Here is a 23,954-nt window from a genome sequence, read left to right on the forward strand (position 1 = left end):
CAAATTTTGTTTGTAATTAAGTTGATTTCAGTACTTGGTGTAAAAAAACAATGATGTTCATATAGAAACCAATCAGGCAAGAGAACAGTAACTACAGAATTGGCTCTATACATTGCAAAATATTTCTTTATCGTGGCATTCTAGCAATCATTCACAACCAATTGTCTAGTCGGTCAAGATTTATTGCGGCATCGAGCCACTTACAGAAATATAAAATACTGGGAGCATATTAAGTACAAAATTACATATACACACACACAGGTCTCTTGCAAGGATATCAATTACATTAAAATTATATTAAAATCCAATTAAATAGGAGAGAAAAAATAAAACAATAACACAAGTTATTATTACAGAATTAACCAACTTTTCCTGATGCTGTAAGAAGCTACTTACAATTTTGCCACAGTAGACCAGCTTTCATCAGTCAATAATCGATTACAGTATTCTGAATCTGACCTACCTACCATAGCTTCTACAGGGGTGTGATATATTTATCTTGAACTCTTTTGTACCAGTTACACCTAAGTAACATGTTCAATAGTTTCTAGTTCCCCAGAGTTACACTGACACATTCTCTGGCACCTAGGGACTCTTTTGAACCTGCCCTCCAGCACTGCAGATGGGAAAACTTCACATCTCACCAATGTAAAAGCTTTCTGAAACTTGTGCAAGTTTAAATGTGTTAAATAAGCCAAATAAGTTGGTAAATTACTGCTATAGCTGAATATCCAAGGATGTCTGAATGCATCCTGAAATGTGCTGAATGCTAAGTAGAGAATTCTCACAGCAACATGTAGAGACAAAATCCAAGACTTGTCCTACAGAGATTGTATTACAGTTATCTATGTTACAGTCTCTTCTACTGTTGGAGGCTTGGAAGAAGATTCTGAAAATATAAGCAAATAAATGTCTTTGGCATTATATTGACAATTTTGCTACTAAATCACCTAGTTTCCTTGCAGAATCCCACACATGATCCTTGTAGATATACGTTATAACTTTCTGTCATGTTTAGAGCTTATATCTTTGGATCTTGCATCTCATACTGTGTACATTATCCCATGTGTGCTTGTAACCTCAAGATATCTGTATACAAGAAATGTAACTGGATTCACAAGCAGCTTCCGGTCGCGTGGGATGCTGTGAGCAGACGCGTGTAACTCGAGCTCCAAGAGGCAGTTACAACTTTTGGGCTATATGAGCAGATAAGAGTGCTTTTCTTTTTTCTTTTTCTTTACTCAAACAGTGTTGCAGCTCCCTGGTCATGATTCAGCAAGGGAAACGTAACTTTGGTCGTGATTCAGCAATGGGAACGTAACGTATTCTACTCCCCTCAGAATGAGGAAGAATTTCTGAGAACTTTACAACTACCAGCTGCTGTGAACTCATCAACGTCACAGGGAGGGAATGCAAGGTCCATGGAGACTTAATTATGCTTGGGCCGTAGATGTTTGCTGCTGCAAGGAAAAAAACTTACACTGGAAGGTCGCTTTAATTTGCAGCCATTTGCTCAGTCTCTTTTTTTTTTTGCATTTAGTTTTTTTTTTTCTTGGTTGCAAGGGGGTCCCGGCTTTCTCCTCTTAGACTGTTCCATCCCAATGCAATGTAATCCACTTTTTCTATGCGGCTGGGTCTGTTTGCCCTCTGATCTATTACTCATAGTTAACCGCTTTCTTTTTTGGGAGGCCTCCCCGTGCCGCCTTGCCTCGCTACCCAGAATTTTTTTTTTCTCCCTTTTTTTCTGGAGTGAGCCGTTTTGCCCCTCTTCTCTACCCCCCTTGCCCAATAAACTCCAGTTGCATTAAGATTGCATTAAGATAACTGGCACTTATTGAATCACTGCAGCTACTCCGGAGAATTCATTATTAGTTTAAGTTTTGTTGCTTGGACTGACCTACACAGCACTTATTCATTGTATATCGGTTATCCTGAGGCTGAGGTGTATTCAGTGTTGTGTCTGACTATTATTATTTTAACAAGTGGGCTGGAAGGGGCAGGGGTGTGTGAGTTTTTGTTTGATGGGCTGGGGATCAGGGTCTCGACTGATGGAGTGCTTGATTAGGCATGTGCTTGCAAGGGTGACAGTCTATGCGACATATTGGTCTTGCCATGTCCATAATTTATGCATCATAGCTATATAGACTCCAGTGTGTTTTCTTTAATTCTTTGTGTGTGTGTGTGTGTGTGTTTGGACTTAGTACCCAATGTAGCAAGTGCAGGTTTATGCTGCTCGGGCTCTGCTAAGAACCCTGTGACCTATTGGAAGCCAGGAAGATTGGGTGGGGGTTATACGCTCCTTGGGGTTCGGAGTGTATTATGTGGTGGGTTTCACTATAGGGTGTAACATGCCTGTTCTTACTTTCCACTTGATGCCTGGCTGTCAACCCCCGGCCGGGTGCCCCCGGACCAAGGCGCAGGATGCCGTTTTAGGTTTTGACATTTAATGCACGTGGCCTCCATGTCCCCCCAAAAAGAGCCATGATCCTTGGTGTACGCGAGATACGAGCTGCTGATATTGTTATGCTGCAAGAGACCCACATTCTTGAAGACAAAGCTGGTTGGTTGGCAAAGTATCGCGGTGACTAGGTGTTTTTGGCGGGCTTCGAACGAAATGCTCGTGGAGTAGCCATAATTATCCGGGCTAAGCTGAGGTGGGCAAAGATCTTGGAGTTTCTCGACCCTCAAGGACGTTATATTGTGCTGTTAGGGGAAGCCCAGGGGGTGAGGACGGCCCTGATTAACATCTATGGTTTGAATAACGACAATCCTCATACTTTTAACAAAGTGGCTGCTATACTTGAGAACTTGGACTATGATAATATTATTTTAGGTGGTGATTTCAATACCACTCTGGATGGCAAGATGGACCACATGGGTGCAACTGAACGATCCTTGAGATCATGGTTGGCCGTGTTGGCCCTGATGAAGGAATTTGGGATGGTGGACGTATGGAGGTAGCAACATAAAGACTTGAAAGCCTACACCTTTTGCTCTCACATCCACCAGATCCTTGCAAGACTAGATTACTTATTGGTGTCTAAATCCATACTCAGATGTGTGCGTTCATCGGCAATCCATCCCTCCACTTTTTCTGACCATCACATGGTGCTTATGGAAGTGGACAACTTGTTACGCATAGATACGTCTCCATCGTGGTATTTTAATAACTCTTTAGTAAACGATGAGGTTTTTGTGTACAAATGGAAACAGAAATTCAACATTTTTTTTGCCACTAATGAGGGTTCCGTTCAACATTATTTGACTGTATGGGAGGCTTTTAAAACAACGATAAGGGGAATAATCATCGCCTATTCTGCTGCAAAACAAAAGGAAAAACGCTGCACTGAGATGAATCTTGAGTCCAGACTTTGGGCCCTATGAGACACACAGTTCCAAAGTCCTTCAGAGATGCAATTTAGGCAGATTCAACAAATAAATTTTCAACTCAATATGCTTAGGTCAAACAAGGTTGAACTTGCTTATGCACACATCAAACAACAGCAATGGGAATTCAGAAAGAGACAAGGCAGGGTTTTGGCATCCAAGCTTAAAGCCCTGCAAGAGCAGAGATGGATCGCTCAAATTGTGGATCAATATGACAAGCCTCACGTCTCTTCTGTCGAGATTGCTGAATGCTTCTGTCAATTCTACCAGACCTTATATCAGGGACATACTTCGGTGGACCCGTCAGTCCAGGAATCTTTTTTGTGTTCTCTGAGTCTTCCACAGTTGTGTGAGGAAGCAAAAGAACTTTTGGGGGCCCCACTGAGACTTGAGGAAGTGAACGAGGCGATCCACGGACTTAAAACCATCTCTTCGCCGGGCCCTGGCGGGTTCTCTCCGATGTGGTATATCCGGTTTGCAGATAAACTTGCTCCGAAGTTGTTGGCTACATACCAAGCGATTTTTGATCAGGGTATGCCATCAAGCTATTTTAATGAAGCTTGAATTACTTTAATTCGGAAGCCTGGAAAAGACCCACATCTCTGCGCCAGTTATCGCTCTATATCACTTCTAAATATCGACACAAGATTCTGACGGCAATATTGGCTAAGCGTCTTCAAAGGGTCATCGCCTCGGTGGTCGACCCTTCCCAAACCGGTTTTATCCAAGGACGTTCTGGTGCAGACAATATTCGGCTTATCACGGACTTGACCGCGATCCACGCTCAGAAAGATGATGTCGCCCTTCTTATTTCTCTAGACGCAGAGAAGGCCTTCGATCGGGTTGATAGATCTTTCTTGCAGATGGTATTGAAACATATGGGTTTCCCAAAAGATTTTCTTTACTGGACATGCCTGATCTACAAGTCCGCTATGTCAAGGGTGCGGGTGAATGGTCACCTTTCGACGTCAATTAACCTTCGGTGCGGCACCAGACAGGGGTGCCCGCTATCCCCTCTTCTCTTTGATCTTTGTTTGGAACCATTCGCTAGGGCAGTTCATCTGAATGACAATATCCATGCCATGTGTTACCAATCACAGATATTTAAGATTTTGTTATATGCTGACGACGCCATGCTCACCATTACACAGCCGGAAATATCGATACCAGCGATTATTCAACTGGCAAATTACTTCAGTAGTTTGTCCGGTTATAAAATTAATTGACAAAAATCAGAAATTTTACAGATCGGGGGCAAAGTGGCACTGGTGGGAGATATTGGGCAGTTCTCAGTTCAAGAGGCTTTTATTATGTACATGGGTATCCTTATTCCTAAACAGCCTAAGATGCTGATATCGTTAAACTTAAACAAAGTAATAAGGAAAATACAGCCGGAGCGATGGTCCGCTTTCCCCTTGTCGCTTTGGGGTAAAATAAATGCTCTGAAGATGATCATCTATCCCTGTTTTTTTTACATGTTGTGTGGTATCCATCAATACATACCACAGAAGTGGTTTCGAAAATCAACTCAATATTAATGAATTTCCTGTGGGAGGGGAAATCCCCTCGGCTGTCGTGCGCACGGTTACAGTTACCATTTGACCAACTTGGATTTGGCCTGCCAAACTTATGCCTATACCATCGGGCATATTTGCTAGCTGGTATTCAGCGATGGGCTCCACCTAATTATCTGGTTGAATCTCCCTGGATGAACTTGGAAACTGCTGTTCTTACTCCTTTTTCGACATGGAATGCACTCGGGTCTACATACCATCAGGGAGAGTTGGCTCTTCCATCGATCTGGGCGACAAGACAAACATGGCAATATTTGCGTGATTCCTACGGATTTGAAAACTACATCCATAGTCGGATGACCCTTTGGGGCAATCCTGAAGTGAAGATAGGGGGACGGCCGGTGATCTGGAAGCCGTGGGCACAGAGGGGTCGCTTAACTCTCAATCAGCTTAAAGATAGCAATGAGGATGCATTTCTCTCTTTTGAAGATCTACAAAGTGCCTTTGGGTTACCAGCTAATCAATGGCTGCAATTCCAGCAACTGAAGCACTCACTGTCTACTTCTTTCGGCATAGATGCCTTGGCAGTTCTGGATGCCCCACCTCTCCTGCAGACCCTAGAACAGGCTATAGAACAAAATAAGCCAGTCCGCGTTTTATATTCATGTCTGAAAAAAGACTCGCAATACTCTATGGAAGACTTGCGATGTCAATGGAGCGAGGAAATCAACTGCCCTATTTACCCTTTTCAATGGGCAGCCATTTGCAGTGGTCTCCGGCATTGCTCAAAAGATCTTCGTTTGATTTTAATTCAACAAAAGCTTGTGTTCAGGATTTACTGGACTCCTCTCTGCCTTTATAAGCATGGTTTGGCTGAATCTTCGGCCTGTTGGCGATGTCTACGTCCAGAGGCGGGCCTGGTTCACATGCTGTGGAAATGCCCGTCGCTACATAATTTTTGGGATGGGATCACTCAATGGATGAAACAGGTACTCAACATTGACCAGTTTATCTCTGCCAAGCAGATATTATTGAACTATTTCCCATCGCCCTGGCCATTGACTCGTTGGCAGTGAAGATGGGCGGCACGTGCGATGATTGCAAAGCGGCTTATCCTGTGGCAGTGGCATGAAGACTTCACTGGCACGATTACTACTTGGCTCGAGGGAATGTATGTCTTGGCTGTGCAAGAAAGGATAGCATATCACTGGCAATGTCAACAACAACAATTTGAAGATATTTGGTCGGCTTTTTTAGAAGCATCTAATACTCAACGCTCCGCACCTTGAAATCTGGGATTTGCCTGTCCAGGGACGCATGGGCTGGGGAATTGGCATGCCGGCATCTAATTAAATCGATCAAGTTACAGGCAGTTTAGATTAGGAGAATACATGATGGTGGTGCACAGGGTGTAGGATGAGTGCCTTTGTTCGTTCGATGGAATGAATGTCTGTGATATGCTTTATGAAAAAAACTTAATAAAGTATAAATAATAAAAAACTGGATTCACAAGCAGCCTCAAGAAGTGAGTGCTATAAATAGCCAAATTTGTCATTTATGGTAAACAACTAGTTGTAGTGCACTAGCCATGAAACAACAGTGTCATGTCCTGTCCAGGTCAATAGGTATGTATTCAACAGTATCAACCCTAATAGAAGTAAATAAAATAAACACGGGGGGACTTCCAGGATTAGGGAAATGGCGAGCTGACCTGTCTCTTTAACGAGGACAGACTGAAGCCTCTGTTCGGGGTAGGAAAAGGCTCTTTCTGGTCTTCTACCTACATCTCTCAGCTAGAGATTTGTCCAAGATACGCACAAGAACTCAGAGGAGGTTTACCTTGGCTGATAGAGAGCTCCGTTGAAGGCTCTTTTGAGGCTTTGAGGGGCCCCTGGAGAAGAGTGGCATTTTCATCTACAGAGGCTTTCAGAGCCATTCAATTGGCATAAGCTTGGAAAGATCCTAATCTTCTTTGGGACTGGTGAACATCTGATAGTTGGAAAGATTGATGTTAAGCTGGATATCAGCGGAGAGGTACCGATTACAATCTTTCGCTCTGGAACTTTTTTAAAGCAAATAAAATAATTTTGGAAGGTGGGAAGGATAATTTAGAGAGAGGGGAAGAAGAAAAGAAAGATTGAATTTTGGACTTTGTTAAAAGAAGGATATTGCTAAAAACTGGGAAAGAAGTTATTGTTTGGATTACTTGTGGTCACTGAAGAATGTATCATTGTCACCGCTTTGCATTCCCTACAAGCAAAACAGGAAGTACATCAAAGATCGTGAGATTTGAATATAATTGAGAATGGGACTTGGTGCCTTGCAAAGTAGGAAGTAATAAGGGAAGAGAGACTAACAAAGATCGCGAGATTTGGATACCATTGAAAACGTGATTTCATTCCTAGCAAAGAAGGAAGTAATAAGAGAAGAGAGACAAACAAGAAGAAGGCCTACACTAGGATTTTTTACTATAGAGAAATTGCGTTCGCCATTTTGAAAAAAAAAATAAAACTTTTAAAATTAATGTTTGAGCCTAGGAAGATCAAAGAACAGCGAAATTAGGCTCATTTAGAAGGGCAAGTATTAAGCTATTGAATCTGATATTTGGATTTCGATTTTTTAGATGCATAAATTTTCATGGATTATTTTAATGTCAGAATCAAAAGTAACACATGCAAGAGCTCTTTCCTTGGAAAAAATGCAAGACCAACTAGAAGCAATGGAAGCTAGGATAATGAAAGGAGTTGAAAAGATGTTAACGGCTTGTAAAAAAGAACTTAAAAAAGACATTGGAGACCTTAAAAAGGAAATGGAAGACTTTAAAAATGAGGTGGTAGTGGTTAAGGAAAAAGTCCAGGATGTAGAGTAGAAAGTTAAAGTGCATGCTTCTACCTTGTTAAAGCTGCAAGAGAAGGTGACAATCCATGACTGCAGACTGATGGAAACCCAAATTTGTCTGAGAGGAGTACCTGAGGAGGAAGGAACTGACTTAAAGGGATATGTTGTGAAAATAATTGCTGACTTCTTGGAGGAAGATCCTGAAGGGACTAGAAATATGTTTGACTTTATGTATAGAGTCAACTCATCATATGCCAAGAACAAAAAACTGCCAAGAGATGTAGTCATAAGATTTATGACAAAAGAAATGGTAGGAAAAATCTTGAACCAAAGTTTTCAAAAGATTCTGACAGTAGGAGAGAGTAGAGTTAGAATAATGAAAGAGTTGCCAAGATAAGTGATAAATGACAGGAAATCTTATAAGAAACTGACAGAGAAACTGCATGTTAATGGAACAAGATACAGATGGATAATACCTGCAGGTTTGAGTTTTGAGCTACATGGAAGAAGGATTACAATTATGAATGCACATGAGCTGTGTAGTTTCTATGAACAGAATAAAGACTTTGCACCATAATGTATTACAAATTATCTTGGAATGTAAATGGACTAAATTCACTGCAAAAAAGGAAAGCAACATTTCATTGGATTAAAAAGCAAAATTGTAAGAAATCCATATACAACAAAAGGACTACAAATATTTATGGAATAAACAATTAGGATTGGATTTTTTTTCATTGGTGGAACAAAAGAAAAGGGGCGTGATTTTTATATGAATCAACAATTAGAGCCAAAATTGATATTTAAAGACAAGGATGGAAGATATGTGGTGGTAGAGATAATGATAAATGCAAAGAAAACGTTGTTATTGGGACTGTATGCACCAAAAGGCGCAAAAGATGCTTTTTTCAAAGACATTACCCAACAGCTTGATGAAGTGACTTATGACCAGATATTGATGATGGGAGACTTTAATGGAACAATACAGAACAAAATGGATAGGTCTGGACAAAAAAGTAACAACAAGGAAGGAAAACTGCCAAAATCTATTTTTGAACTGGTTAAACAAGAAAATTTGGAAGATATCTGGAGAAAATTCAATGCGGAAATAAGAGACTATACTTTTTTTTCAGCGAGACATAACACTTATTCCAGAATTGACATGTTATGGGGTACTAAAGATTTGGGCCTCATAACTAAAAAAAGTAGAGATTTTACCAAAGATAAGTGCTGATCATAACCCAATATTACGGATTACAAAATTGCAAAAAAAAAAAATCAAGAAGATGGAGATTAAATGAAGATTTACTGCAGAATAAAGAAATAGTGACATCTCTAGAAAACGAAACTAAAGCTTTCTTCCAAATAAATGGTAAAGAAGATATAGAATTTCAGATGGTATGGGATGCTTATGAAGCAGTAATGAGAGGAATATTGATTACTTTGAATAATAAAGACAAGAGGGCAAAAGAAAAACAGATGCTGGACATTCAAAATGAAATAAAGAAAAAAGAAGGGGAACTGAGAAAAAGGCCAGGGAAAAAGAAAATTATAAGGGAGATTACTATATTACAAACTCAAATGAGACATTTGCTGAACAAAGAAATTGAATGGAATTTGAAAAAATTGCAACAGAAATCTTTTGAGGGTTCAAATAAGCTTGGAAAGTATTTAGCTTGGCAATTGAAGAAAAAGAGAGAAAGTAAAACTATTAGTAAAATTGTGACTGGTGGAAGAAAGATAGTAGATCAAGAAGGAATAAAAAGAGAATGTTTTAAGTATTATGCCAACTTATTTAAGGGTGTGAAAATAAAAAAAGAAAAGATTGAAGAGTACTTGCAAAATGTTAAAATAGCACCCGTAACGGAAAATATGAAGAAAATTTTGAATTATCCAATTGAAAAAATTGAAATTGAAGCAGCAATTAATGCAATGAAAATTGGTAAGGTGCCTGGGCCAGATGGATATGCGGCTAAATTTTTTAAAATTTTTAAAGAAGAATTAGTACCAAAACTACAAAAATTGATGAATATGATAAGAATAAAAGGGAAAATACCAAATACCTGGAAAGAAGCTGTAATTTCATTGATACCTAAAGAAGATGATGTCACGACTGTACAGAACTATAGACCAATTTCATTATTAAATATCGATTATAAGATATACACAAGAATCCTGGCAGAACAACTTAAACAATATTTGATGAACTTTATAAAGGAAGATCCAGCAGGATTTCTCCCTAAATGCAAATAAGAGATAATATAAGAACAGTTGTTAATATTGTAGAATATTATGAAAAACATCCAGAAAAGGAAGTTGCATTATTCTTTGCGGATGCAGAGAAAGCTTTTGATAATTTGAACTCGGACTTTATGTTTGCAGTTATGGAGAAGATAGAACTTGGAGAGCACTTTATAAGAATGATAAAAGCAATATATACGGAACAGAGGGCAAAGTTGTGTATAAATGCAGACCTTAGAGATAATATGATGATTAGTAAAGGTACAAGACAAGGTTGCCCGCTTTCACCACTGTTGTTTATTATGACTCTCGAAATTTTACTGATACAAGTACAAGATGATAAAGAAATAGAAGGGTTAAAAATCAGAGGATCTATTTACATATATAGAGCATTTGCTGATGACATAATGTTTATAACTGAAAATCCTGTACAAGTAACACCTTTGTTGTTAACTAAGATACAAGAATATGGTGAATTGGCGGGATTTTATGTTAATAAAGAAAAATCAAAACTTTTATCTAAAAATATACAAGCAAACAAACAAAGGAATTGCAGAGACTGACGGGATATGAAGTTGCTTCCAAAGTAAAATATTTGGGCTTGGAGATAACAATGAAGAATATTGATTTGTTTAAAAATAACTATGAAAAGCTATGACATAAGATGGATGAAGACTTGATGAAATGGAATAAACTTAATTTGACATTGTTGGGTAGAATAGCTGCAATTAAGATGAACATTTTGCCAAGAATAATGTATTTGTTTCAAACTATTCCGATTGTGAAAGATAGTAAAAAATTCAATAAATGGCAAAGGAAGATTTCAGAATTTGTATGGGCTGGGAAGAAACCAAGGATTAAAATGAAAATTTTAACAGATGCTAAAGAGAGAGGAGGATTCCAGCTACCAGATTTAAGAATATATCATGATGCAGTTTGCTTAGTATGGATAAAAGATTGGGTGACGCTGTCAAATAAAAAACTTTTATTGTTGGAAGGTCATGGAAATAAATTCGGCTAGCATGCTTACATGTACTATGGGAAGAAAAAAATGGATGTTTTTTTCTTTCACCATTATATAAGAAATAATATGTTAAATACATGGATGAAGTATAAGAAGTATGGTGATGAGAGAAAGCCATTATGGATAGTGCCAGAAGAAGTGATAAAAATAACAGCTAAGACTGATGAAGAAAGAGGGTTGTCATACAATCAACTATTAAAAATACAAAGTAGTAAAATAGAATTGAAATCTGCATAGGAGTTGAATAACAAATATGATTGGTTTCAAATGCAACAAATAAAGAGCCTGGTGGAAAATGATATTAAAGCTGAAGGAATAAGATGAGAGCAAACAGAAATGGATAACGTTCTGCTTGGAGATAATGAAAAATTAATTTCAAAAATATATGTTACTCTTAAAATGGTCTACGGAAGATGAAGTAGTAAAATCTCAAATGATTAAATGGGCAATCAATGTAAATAAAGAAATACAGATGGATACATGGGAATATCTTTGGAAGAACTCTATGAAACTTTCAACATGTCAGAGTATTAAAGAGAACTGTTTTAAAATGATGTACAGATGGTATATGACCCCTAAAAAGTTGACAAAGATGAACAATAAGATGCCAGATAGATGTTGGAAATGTAAAAAACATGAAGGTTCTTTCTACCATATGTGGTGGACTTGTGAAAGAGCAAAAAAGTATTGGCAGATGATTCAACAAGAAATTTCTAAGATCTTGGGATATGAATTTAAGTAGACGAAACATTTCTGTTGGGATTACAAATGGAAACATTTCCAAAAGAAGATAGAACTTTGATTTGGTACTTCCTTTCAGCAGCTAGGACATTGTATGCGCAGTTGTGGAAGCAAGAAAAAATACCAGAAAAATGGGATTGAATTACAAAAGTAATAACATGGAATGAGGTGGATAAACTAACAAGAATCTTAAGAGACTATGATTTGGAAGTTTATAGAAAGGAGTGGGAAAAGTTTAGAGGTTATGTAGAAAAACAATGGAAAATAAAAGGACATTGGACAATTTTTTAATAATAATTAAGTATTAGAAAAAAGAAGAACATGAATCTAGGCTTATATGGTTCATATGGTTTAAGGGTACCTTTAAGGTTTAACATTTTAAGTTTATAACATCGGCGGGAGTCAAGTAACAAAGGGAGGGGGATTTAGAAAATAGCATATGGGGAAGACAAAAAAAAGTTATTAATGGATAATGTTACCATATGTTATTAATAAAATTCTTTAAACAATAAAATAAACATGGGGGAAGGAGAAAGCTGCTTGCATGTATATGTGAGGTTTTGCCAGATAACAGTCAAGTAGATATCAGCTATGAAGACACAGGAAAGCTTTATTAAAATGTTGCAAGTGCAGTCCTCTCTGTTAGGGAGACATTGCATGAAATGAAGACAACAAGCAAAAACATCATTAAGTAATTCTAAAAAGCATGGTCTTTCCCCCCTTTCTCCCCCCTTCAAAGGTCTAACTATTTCCAACACAAGTCACCAAGATCCCAGCCTCTTATCTCTTGAGAAACAAAAGTCATTCTTCGTCAGATGGTATAAGGAAGGCTCCCACATTCCCAGGCAGTTGGTATCGTCTCCACAGGGGGGCAGTCCAATAACCTACACAAAAGCACAACATTCTGCATAGCAAGATAACAGCACAAAGAAAACCATGACAAGAGAGAGTAAGGATCCTGACAGTAAATAACAAGTGCACTATTATAACATGTGTTTTAGAAAGAACTCTTGTAGCCTGCACAGCATTAGAAGGAAACTTCTGAAGGAAAGTGACAAATAATGTTTTGTGTAATGTGCAATTATATACCTCCAGATATGGACTAGAATATGTCAATGGCCCTGGAAAAAGCAAACCTGAGTAGCCCCTACGGCAGTAAAAATGAATGCTGAAGGGCCAGTCAGTTCAGTGTTGCCAAATATGGGGATTGGTTCACCCATGGCCTCCTCCCACAAACTAGTGGCAGTGTGACAGGAGGCAATTGGTCATCTGACACAGATAATCATTATCCCTGATGGGTCTGAGCCAAGTTGCCGCTGAGGCACTGGCAGAGTTGCTTGGGCTTGGCTCTGTCTGCTCTTGGCTGCCATCCAGTCCATAAGGCAGTGCTCCACCATGATATTTCCCTGTAATTTGAAGGCTAGACCATAGTATGTGCAAGCAAAATGTTTTCCTAAAGAACCTGATTACGTGCAGTTATTGAATTTTATCAGTTAAGGAGTTAATTCTCTCCCATTTATGAGAACAGCTAGTCATTGGAAATAAAAACACAAAACAACCAACTCCAGGAAAAGAGCACCACCAGGGATCTCACAGAGCACAGTTTTGAAAAATAAGAGCACACCAAGGTCCCTGTATTGTTCTGACATGTTCTGATGTGGTTCTCAAGACAGAGATATATTATTTAACAACAGTTTGGAAAAATGTATTCTCAGAACAGAGCTCTTTCTCTGAATATTTGTGTAAAATTGGCTGTGCTTAAAATTCTTAGGACAAATAGCTAGAGTTCAGGAGACAAATGCAGCAGCAATGTTCCTGTCCTTGTAGCCATGATCATGATATTTAGGCAAGGAATAGAACAGTAAAATGCAAATGAGGTCATTTCCAATTTGAAAGAAAAACCAATGGAGGCTCCATTATGCTCCAGGCTGTTTTGTTTAGAATAATCTCTTGAAGTCTATTGAGTAGTAGTAGAGATGGTCTGCACAGCTTCAGTCTGGAGAAGCAATGAAGATAAGGAAAAGATTTAGGGAAGCAGGACCACAATGCTGAAAATAATGAACTGACCCACCTCTTGCACATGTTTCCATACATATGTCCTCTACTTGATGGATATCTTGCTAAGAAGTCTTGGCTGAATAACCGAAGGAGGAAGCAAGCAAAGGCATGAATCACAAGGAACTGAGCAAAAGAGGGATAAAGCATGTCCAGAAAACATGGGAAGCCAGCTGATAAGGAACAGTCTCCATATACAAAGAAAAAAAAATACAGCAGCATAGATTGGATTCCAGGAGTACCTATAAACCCAGTCTGTGCTGCTTTTTTTTTATTTAAAACAAATGTAAGAATTGAAGAGTATCTTGTAAGGTAGAATGGCATTCATTTAAAGGACTCTTTATGTCCCGTTCATTTATGAAGCAAAGGTTTAAAGATATAGTTAATTGTTGCAACTTAAATTAACGGGATTCAAAGTGCTTAGCTCAGGATGAATTGTGCATGCAATATTTTAATTAAAGGTTCATCAGAAGCTAAAGATGCTGACTGGATGATTTTCAGATACAACGTGAAAAATTGAAGATACTTCCTTAGGCATGTTTCTTTAGCGCTGACTATAGTGTAATATACTGTTCACATCTATAAAACATCCATGCTACCTTGTAGCCATTAGGCGAAAATGCTTAAAAGATGATTAAACCTTTAACTTAAATTAAGCAAAATGAAAGTTGCTTAAGCAAAAAGGCATTCAAATGTTAGTGCACTAGTGAATTGCTACTTCACTGAAGGACTAAATATATCTGCAAAGATAAAGTTAGCAGATCATCATTGCCCCATCCCCAGTTGGAATAAAGAGGCTGACACTGTATATTGGGTAAACGGGCCACTTTATTGAACTAACACAAAAAACGCGGCAATGGCAACCTGCAGTTGAACAAGCCCTGGGGTCATCCTCCAACCCCTCCTTGTCCAATCATGGGCAAGCCACCCTGCCCCCAGCATGATCCATATTAATATGGCTAATGCTGGGCTGGCCAGGCCAAAACTACCCTCCCCCATTACTCCAGCCTCAATCACCAGAAGGAGGCGAATCCTGGGGGAGGCATAAATACGATCCGCATTACACAGCATTGAGCCTTAAAGCCCATCTGCCGTTCCTGTGGATCGCCTGTACTAAACAGGTGCAGAGGCCTGGGTGCTCACCTGCAAGGTCAGTAACCCCTTACTCCTTCTGCCACCGCCAATGCCAAGCCTCTGCTTAGGCATTCGCGCCCCACGGGTGGCCTAGTGCCACCTGAAGCCCTTGCCGCAGGTTGCTCAAAAAGGCCCGGTTACCCGCATCCGATAGATGGACTACATCTGGTTGGTACAGCTCTCCCTTATCCACCCTAATTCCCGGGTGATGAAGGAAGGTACCCAGACCCCCTTCTAAGGCTTTCTGCAGGGCCCGATTTGCTTTCCGTCTGGCCCACTCAATACCCGCTGGGTCCCAGGCGGCACGCCAGACTCTTCACGGCAAACTGGCAGACCAAATTAGGCGGACTCCGGGCCACCTCCTCACGATGGCATGAAGATCCACCACCGCCTGTAAGGAAAGGGCCTTTCCTTTCATCAGCCCCAAGTCATTCCCACTAAGGTGGATGACGAGTATGTGAGGCGGAGGTACAGCCCTTCCTGAAAACAACAATGGCAGGAGCCCTGTCCACCTTAGACCTCGGTGCCTCTGCCACTCGACCAGAGTCCACTCGCTCAGTCCCAACTGGGAACCGACTGGAGATCTCCTGGCATAATGGGCAGCCCAAAATTCCATGCTGTGCCCGTAGATGAGGATCCGCAGTCTCTCCTGACGAGACACAGCACCTGGAAGGAGAAAACAGTCAACCAAAATAACTTGAAATCGGGCATAAAACTAACAACTTGCCCCTAACCTCCTCAGGGAAACACCAGGGGGCACACATATGTTTGGTAAGCAGCTAAACACCAATGGCCAACCCGTTGGATAGCCGGTTCCGGATAGTCCATTGACACTGCTGTTGATGTGGCACCAATCTGAAAGGAGTGGGTACCAAACTTAAACCTACTCAACCCCAGCTTATCTAGTGCCCTCGCTGTGACAGCCCAAAACTGATATTTAGTAAGCGGGGACCCACCCTTATGGCAGAAAAGCATCAAAAGGCCCGATGACTCGCCCTTCCACGCATTCCTTAGCTATCTTGGCCCTAACCACATGCTCAAGCCCTACAATGGATCGCAGGTTGGAAGCCCGACAGAGCGCCCTAGGCCCCTGAAATGGGATGCGGAACCCCAAGGTGAACCCCTCCCATAAGTATCCTCTGTCAACGATCCTGGGATAACCCTCCAGGAAACGCTTAAGAACTTTCAGTCAAATGGGACTGGGACCCCTTACCATGCGTCTGAGAATTACCGCCTTCCCCAGGGTGCTTCACCCCCCCTTTTTGCCTGGCTTTGCTGCAGGCTGAAAAAGCGCGGGACCTGCTGCATAATGGGCACTCATGTTTAAATTTGCATGCTTTTCGCGAGCACACACCCTGGGATGTGAACTCCCAGCATAGCAACCGGGGTTGAAACGACTGGCCCGCTGCCGAGCGGGCTGCAGAGGTACCTGACTGTTTATGAACTAAGTGACCACTGCTGGCCCTATCTCTCGGATTGGGTTTTGCCGATGACATCAGCTGCAGCCACAGCTACTGGTTGATTTGATCCCATGGCAGTGCAGGGTTAATTGCTGCCCTCATCCTAAAGGCCTCATCATATTGTAACCAGGCAGCACTTGCAAAGTCAGTATATGCCCTGTAAACAATGTCACAATACTGAAACAAAGGCGCAGCCCTACATGGCTGCACCCTGGTGATGACACCCACATATATAAGGAAACCAGGCAGCCAGTTGGCCCAGGTCTGATCCATCCTTCTACGCTTAAGCTTCTCCTTCTCCTTTTCATCCATTTCTTCCTTATTCTTTTTCTCTATCTCTCTATAAAGGAGACTGAATATATCAATGTATTCCCCCCTCAAAATTTTGTCCCACGTCGCGGGAGTCAAATGATCCCCTAAGGGCAGTGCAGTATCCCCGAAGGGGAGGGCCTGGAAAGGAACTGAACCATAGGAATTCGGGGGGATAGCCCCATGCGTTCCATTGGGCACTAAGCCACCCACCAGGCTGGGACATCCACATGTGCTCTCCCCACGGGAGAACCCCTACAAATGCCAGAGGTGCGGAAGTCCCCTGGGAGGACTCAGCCATCCCCAAGATGGCGGGCGACTGCCCCTAGCCATCGTGTTACCCTGGACCTGCTCCATAGTGGAACACCCCATAGCCCATGCCGAACTGGGTTGGGCCGGGAATACCCATTGCCCCCCTTGTTCCACTGGTGTTGTAACCTGAGCTGTTCCAGAGGGCCCAGGCAATACGCCATGGCCCAATGGGCCCCATGGCCACACCTGATAGTGTTGTGGCAATGACATTTTACCTGCAGCCACCGATGGTGTAACCGCCACCGCCACTGGTTGGACCGGTTGTTGACGTTTGTCAGCCACCTCCTGCTCCTCACTATTGTCGCTCGGCATCACGTCCTTGCTCGTCCCGGCCTCCAGGCTTCGGTCGGGTGCAGCCCCTGATCCACTGGCCTCCTGTAGTGCAGAAAGTCTCGCCAGTACCTCCCTTTCAAATGTGAAGGTTCTCGTCCGCCCCGAGGCTCTGTGACGCCCAGCCCAGACTGAAGGTGTCCCAGCCGCACCCCTCTCCTTCTCCAAGGCCCCCAAGTGATTGATTATAGCCTGCCGCATATGGCCCTTATCCTCCATCTTGTCCCCCGAAGCTACCGTGTGGACCTGCTTCTTAGGGCCTTTAGCAGGCTGTTTGCCATTAGAAGGGCCTTGCCCCTTCTTAGGTCCCATTACCCCCTAAGTCAGGCCACCTGCACCAACTAGAAGTGGGCTGGGATGGGGGGTGGGGATGGAGAGGTGGTCAAATTCCCTCACCCATCCCTGAACAGCCCCCCAGGTCTCCCTGTGATGATGATGGAAGGGGGGGAGGAGGGGTGTATGTGTGAGGCCCAGCACCAAAGCACTCACAGCCAAGGGCCTACTGCCAAATCCCCAACTTGACTGCCCCCACACCCAGGGACAATGCCCAACACCCAAAGGTCCTGCCCACCCTCTCCAGAGGGCCCACTGCCCCACTGGCAGCTACCAACCGCCCCTGGAAACCAATGGCGCTATCCGTCTTCCCATGGCACAAGCCACCTGTGTCAGCTGCTTCGCGCCGCACTCAACTGTCCCCCATCACTCAACGCCGCCCAAAACCACTGCCGCACCTCACCCAAGAAACAACCGCCACCACGCCCAACGCTCCCAGCCTCGGACACACGCTGTGCTCCGACCTGGCCGAGTGCTTCAAGCAACTGCGTTGGCTTGGCTATAGCCCCGACGCTCTGCCCCCACCATTCCCCGGATGCCCAGGAAGTGTTACAGCCTCTTGATCCTTTCGGGGAGGCAAAGGACGGCCCCGCAGCGCGTAGCTGCTTTGTGGCCTGGCCAGGGCAGGGCCGAATAGTCTGAGAAGTCCATGTGGCACAATCAACAATATCTGCACTAGCGTATATATTTACATTTGCTACAGCCCCTCTAGAATCTGTTTTTAACATGGCTTTCAAATAAAAAAGAGAGCCTATATGGTGCAGTGGTTAAAGTGTTAATGGCTCAACATAGTATATCTCAAACAGAGATGTATGCAACTTCATGGTCCCACTCCACAGAATTTTGACATTCATGTTCTACCCAAATAAGTGGATCAAAGAAGCTGGAAGGGGTTTTGCCACTGATACCACAGCAAGGGACAGTTTTGTTTTTTGCCCCCACTGTTTATCTTTCCACCCATAGAAGGAAAGATTTCCGGTTTGGTAAGAGGTATGTAAAAGAACCCTTTCCCAATTTATTGAATTAGAGGGAATTAGGATTAGAGCTATTACAACTTGGGATAACCAAGGTGATGATAGTAAACTAAAGAAACAAATGCTTAGGAGGCTCTACCAGGACTAGATTTACATGTTTTTTGAGAGGGGGGGGGGAATTAAAAATGACACCCTCTTCTGGGCTTATTCTATCTTATGGGCCCATAGAATAGAATGGACTCTATGTCCAATTTGGTGCCCCCTCCCTCTGGTGCCCGGGGCAAGTGCCTCTTCCACCCCTCCCTAGATCCAGCCCTAGGCTCTACAACCACCCTTGCTCCAATGTTGCTTAGATTCAAAGATACAGAAGGAGAGCTTTTAAAAAAACCTTTTCCTTTCTGAAACGGGGATCTTTGGAGTATAACTGTGCCATACTGCTACCTTGCTTGCCCAAAATCTCTAAGACAAAGAATAACTTTCATTCTCTCTGCAACAAGGGCTCTCTTGTTTTTCCAGAGTGGGTTGAAACCCACCAGAATGCAGTGATCTCTGTGCCCCCATCACAATTTTTTCTGTCCTTATCAGAATCCATAGTTTACTTCCTGATCATTTGGAGTAGACCCAGGGCTTTTTTTGAGCAGGGATGCGCAGGGACACAGTTCTGGCTGGCTTGGCATCAGGGGATGTGGCCTAATATGCAAATGAGTTCCTGCAGGGCGTTTTCTACAAAAAACCCTGAATAGATCTTAACTTCATTCTTTTTCTTCTTCTTCTTCTCCTCCTCCTCTTCCTCTCTCTCTCTCTCTCTCTCTGCCATACATGATAGAAGAGAATAAGGATGTGCAACAAAGAGAGACAGTGTCAAATTTGGAATGCAGCCATAAAGATTTCAGATACAGTGGTACATGACTTCCCCATCTCTAGCCATTACTGCCACTGCGATATACCATTGTGGAATCTACTGCACATTATTGAATGGTTTCCGCACACTGCCCCAACATTTCAAGAAGAAGAGCTGCTGCAGCAGCTCCCACTACCATTTAAGTAATTCAAAAACTCTGCTTAAGGAAGGAAAGAAGCTGGTCCACAGGATTTCCACAACCTGGGTGAGTGGGTGACAATGTGGCAAATGGAATTCATTGTTGCTAAGTGTAAGGTGATGCTCATTGGGACAAAAAATCCTAATCTTAAGGATAGTTTAATGGGGTCTGAACTTGCTGAGACTGAGAGAAAAAGATCTTGGGGTCATAGTGGTCAGCTCAATGAAAGTGTCCACCCAGTGTTCTGAAGTGGAGGAAAAAATCAAACTCTGTGTTAGGGATTGTTAGGAAAGGAATTGAGAATAAAATGGCCAATACTATAATGCTTCTATAGATGTCTGTGTCTGACTGTTTAATAGGGAGGAGTCCTCAGCCATCACATCAGCTTGCATCATTCTCCTCGCCTTTCCCCCATTTGGTTCAAATAACAACAACCCCGTGAGGCAGGTTAGGCTGGTTTGAAATCACCCACAGCTTCTACAACCTTCATCTGGAGATTGGCAACAGTGCAAAGGCCTCTCCCTCAGAGTCCAGTCTATCATATGAACCTACTGTAGCCTAATTTGAATAGAAAGAGTGAAGAGTATTTGCAAGTGGAAAGGTGGCACTGCTGCTGCTGTAACTGGCCCCTCCCTGCTGTGAATAAACATTCCTTTTGCATCAGCTCAAGAGAAGGAACCCTACTGTTTTGCTCATGAACACAGGCCCATCGCTCGGGGGGGGGGGGGGCTGGGGGGGAAGGTGCCACAAATCTTCCCCTGTTTTACTTTTCCAGTCCCTCCACCATCTCTTGCTGCCACTGCTCTTGTGCAGCCTTGCCTCCTCTCACCGCCCTGCCGCCTAGTCTGCTCTTGCACTGCAGCCTTGCCTGCTTTTGTGCTGCCTTGCCCACTTTAGCACCACCCTGCCCACTCTCCTGCCACCCTGCCCATTCTTGCACCACACCACCACCTTGCCTACTTTCGTGCTGCCTTGTCTGCTCTTGTCCCGTCTTGACTGCTCTCATCCTGCCTTGCCTGCTCTCGTTCCACCCTGCCTGCTCTCGTCCTGCCCTGGCCACTCTCATACCACCCTGGCCATTCTCACACTCTCCTGGCAGCTCTCATTCTGCCCTGCCCGCTCTTGCACTGTGGCACCACCCTGTCTACTCTTGTACTAGCTTGCCCCTTCTCCCACCACCTTGCCCACTCTCAGACAGACTGTCCTGGACTTCCTACAACAGGCCCTGAGGAGAGGCAGTACTAATCAATAAGCCCCTCTCAGCAGAGAACTGTCTCCCTCATATGTCAGAGGCTGACTGTTGCATAGTTTAGTTTATTCACAGCCTAAGCCAGAATTTCAAACAGTAAAATCATACAAAATTAAAACTGAATGACCATAAAACTGTACATAAAAAAGCATAAAATACTGTTGAAAAACTACAAATATAACAGAACATGGCAGTTACAGCAAACAGACTGGCAAAGGTGTTTAGCCATTTCCTGACTGAATTATTAGAGTTTTCCTTATTCTTGTGGCAAGCCAGCCAAATTTTGCTAATTTATATGTAACCTCAGGGTTCTTATCATCAAGATTCTTAAGGAGTTGCAGATTTTGACTATTGGTAAAAGATATGGCCGTGGAAAATGGAAGTACTTCGTGATGATCATTGTAAGCCTCACAGTCAAATATGACATTGACTAAAGATTCGATACCATCATTGCAGCAGGGACATAATCATTCTTGGAACGGCACTTTTTTTTTGTATCTTCCCTTCACTACTGCTGAAGGGAGAATGTCCCACCTCATAAGAGTAAATGTTCTCCTACATTCATTATTTGTTAAGTGGTATAGGTAGGGCATCAGGGTCACCCTGTTGATTGGTTCTGTCAGAGTTCGCCATTTGATTGTCCTATTAAGGTCATTTTGTCTGACAACATCCAATATTCTCTGCTTCACTATCTCCCTAGCATTATCATAAGTAAGAAAACTGAGATATTATTTTGAAAGGCCATAATAATGAATTCTGTCCTCTATGGCCCTAATCCATCTTGGGACCAAGGTATCTTACAGAATTAAACTGATCAAGCCCTTAGGAAAAAACATAAGTTTCAACTAGAACTGGATGGCCAAAATCCAAAGCCTCGCTTCTACCGTAATCATGCCAGCTTCTATCCTAATTAATGCATTCTAAATGCCCTTGGGTACCTGGAGGACTGTTCTTAAAAATTTTGATTGAACACTCTCCAGTTATTTGTAATTTGTAGTGATATTGATTGGGGCACCAAATGTTAGCTGGCAGAGGGATTTAGCTTTAAACAATCTAAGGGCCACAATTATGCATTTACTCCCTTTGCCCCAGTAGTTTTGGATAGCCCCAGCACTCCTTTTGGCATTGGAGGTATTCATGTTTATATTGGTGGTTCTTCTTCCATTCGTTTGAAACATGACCCCCAGGTACTTAAAGCATTAAACTTGTTCAATGGGAATAGAATTTAAGTACCAATGGTGTGATCTGGGTGTCCTTTTACCAAAGGCCATTACTTTGGTTTTAGTGTAATTTACCTCTAGGTTGTTTTCCAGGCAATATTGAGTGAAAACTTTCAAGGCTCTTCTGAGGCCCAAGGAAGTCCTTGAAAGTAAAACAGCATCATCAGCATAAAGGAGCACCCCTTTATGTTTGTTACCTAGCTTTGGTGGGTGGCATTCCGCTTTATTTATATACGACGCCAAATCATTAATGTAGAAGTTAAATAAGTAGGAGGCCAGGAGGCATCCTTGCTTAACCCCTTTGTTGGTAGAAATAGGGTCTGTCAAATAGCCTCGATAGGAATATTTGACCCGGATAGGTGTTTGATCATAAAGGGCCTGAATAAGAAATAACAACCGTCCGTCTGTCAATGTTGGCGGCTCTTAATTTATCCCATAAGATGGACCTAGAGATAGAGTCAAAGGCTGACTTCAGGTCTAGAAATACAGCATATAATGACACACAGAGGCTGACTGGTGGGGTTCTGGCCTGCCAGGGCCAGCAGTAGGGGGGTCACAGAGAGGCTACCCAATGACAGGGGGGAGTGGTGACAGAAAGAGTTCAAGGCCACTCCTGTGATTGCCACAACTTCCAATAAAAATTGAGGATTGAGCCAACACGTTGAGCTTTTGTTATATCTATGATGATGATGCACAAGGTGGAGAAAGTCTACAACAGAAATGTTTCTCCTTCTCCCAAAATACAAGAACAGTGGTTAAGTGTGTGGACTCTTATCTGGGAGAACCGGGTTTGATGCCCCACTCCTCCACTTGCAGCTGCTGGAATGGCCTTGGGATTCTCATAGCTCTCACAAGAGTTGTCCTTGAAAGGGCAGCTGCTGTGAGAGCTCTCTCAGTCCCACCCACCTCACAGGGTGTCTGTTGTGGGGGAAGAAGATAAAGGAGATTGCAAACCATTCTGAGACTCTGATTCAGAGAGAAGGGCAGGGTATAAATCTGCAGTCTTCTTCTTCTTCTTCTGGAAGGCATCCTGTGAGGACTCTGCCCCCACCTCCAGCTAAGACATCCTTGGTTAGTGGGGTCATCTTGTTTTGGATTTAGCTGGTTTAAGAGGCACCCTTTACTATATAATTAGTGCCAAGGAGACCTGAAATTTATAGAGTCTCATAAAGGCATCAAGGTTTTATCATGGCATTGGAAATTCCCTGGGACAGGAGAGCAAGAGTGTGCTGGCATCAGCATCACAAACTTATGTGTAATCTTCCCAAGTCAAATTCAAGCTTCAAATCTTGGACCAATCATGTTCATGGGAAAGTGGGTTCCCATGACTAGCTATGGGACCCTTTCCCATAAAAAGACCATCCAAATCCAGTGGAAAGTGTGCCAAGTTTTCCAATGGACTGAACACCTCTGCAGCTGTATTGCAGACCCCCCGTTTTTGCTTTTGCTCTGCTCTTTGGACCTCAACTGTGTTATCCCTGGACCTCTCCAGACCTGAAGCTCGGAATTTCAGATCATATGTTCCTTATCTAAAACATCCCTATTTCCTCCCTCCTGCCTTTTATAAGAATGCCCTTTACATGTATATATGTGTGTGTGTGCATGCATGTGTGATATTTAATTAGTTCTCAAGTAGGTTCTTTACAGTTTTACCTCATTTATTTTATTTTGTATACAATAAAGCTATTTGTGTTTAAAATCACTCTCACTGTCTTTCTTCATAATTTTATTGTGATGTATTCCTACCAAGATCTACCCCCCAGTATGCATAGATCCAGGTCCTACATTATTGC

At 42.4% G+C, this 23,954-nt stretch overlaps 1 pseudogene; it reads right to left on the reverse strand.

The window, feature by feature from the left end:
- Positions 1–23,954, reverse strand: part of LOC132567343 (FRAS1-related extracellular matrix protein 1-like) — a 323,692-nt pseudogene that overhangs the window by 216,534 nt on the left and 83,204 nt on the right.

Source organism: Heteronotia binoei, chromosome 2 (genome assembly GCF_032191835.1).
Source record: "Heteronotia binoei isolate CCM8104 ecotype False Entrance Well chromosome 2, APGP_CSIRO_Hbin_v1, whole genome shotgun sequence".
NCBI classification, from domain to species: Eukaryota; Metazoa; Chordata; class Lepidosauria; order Squamata; family Gekkonidae; genus Heteronotia; species Heteronotia binoei.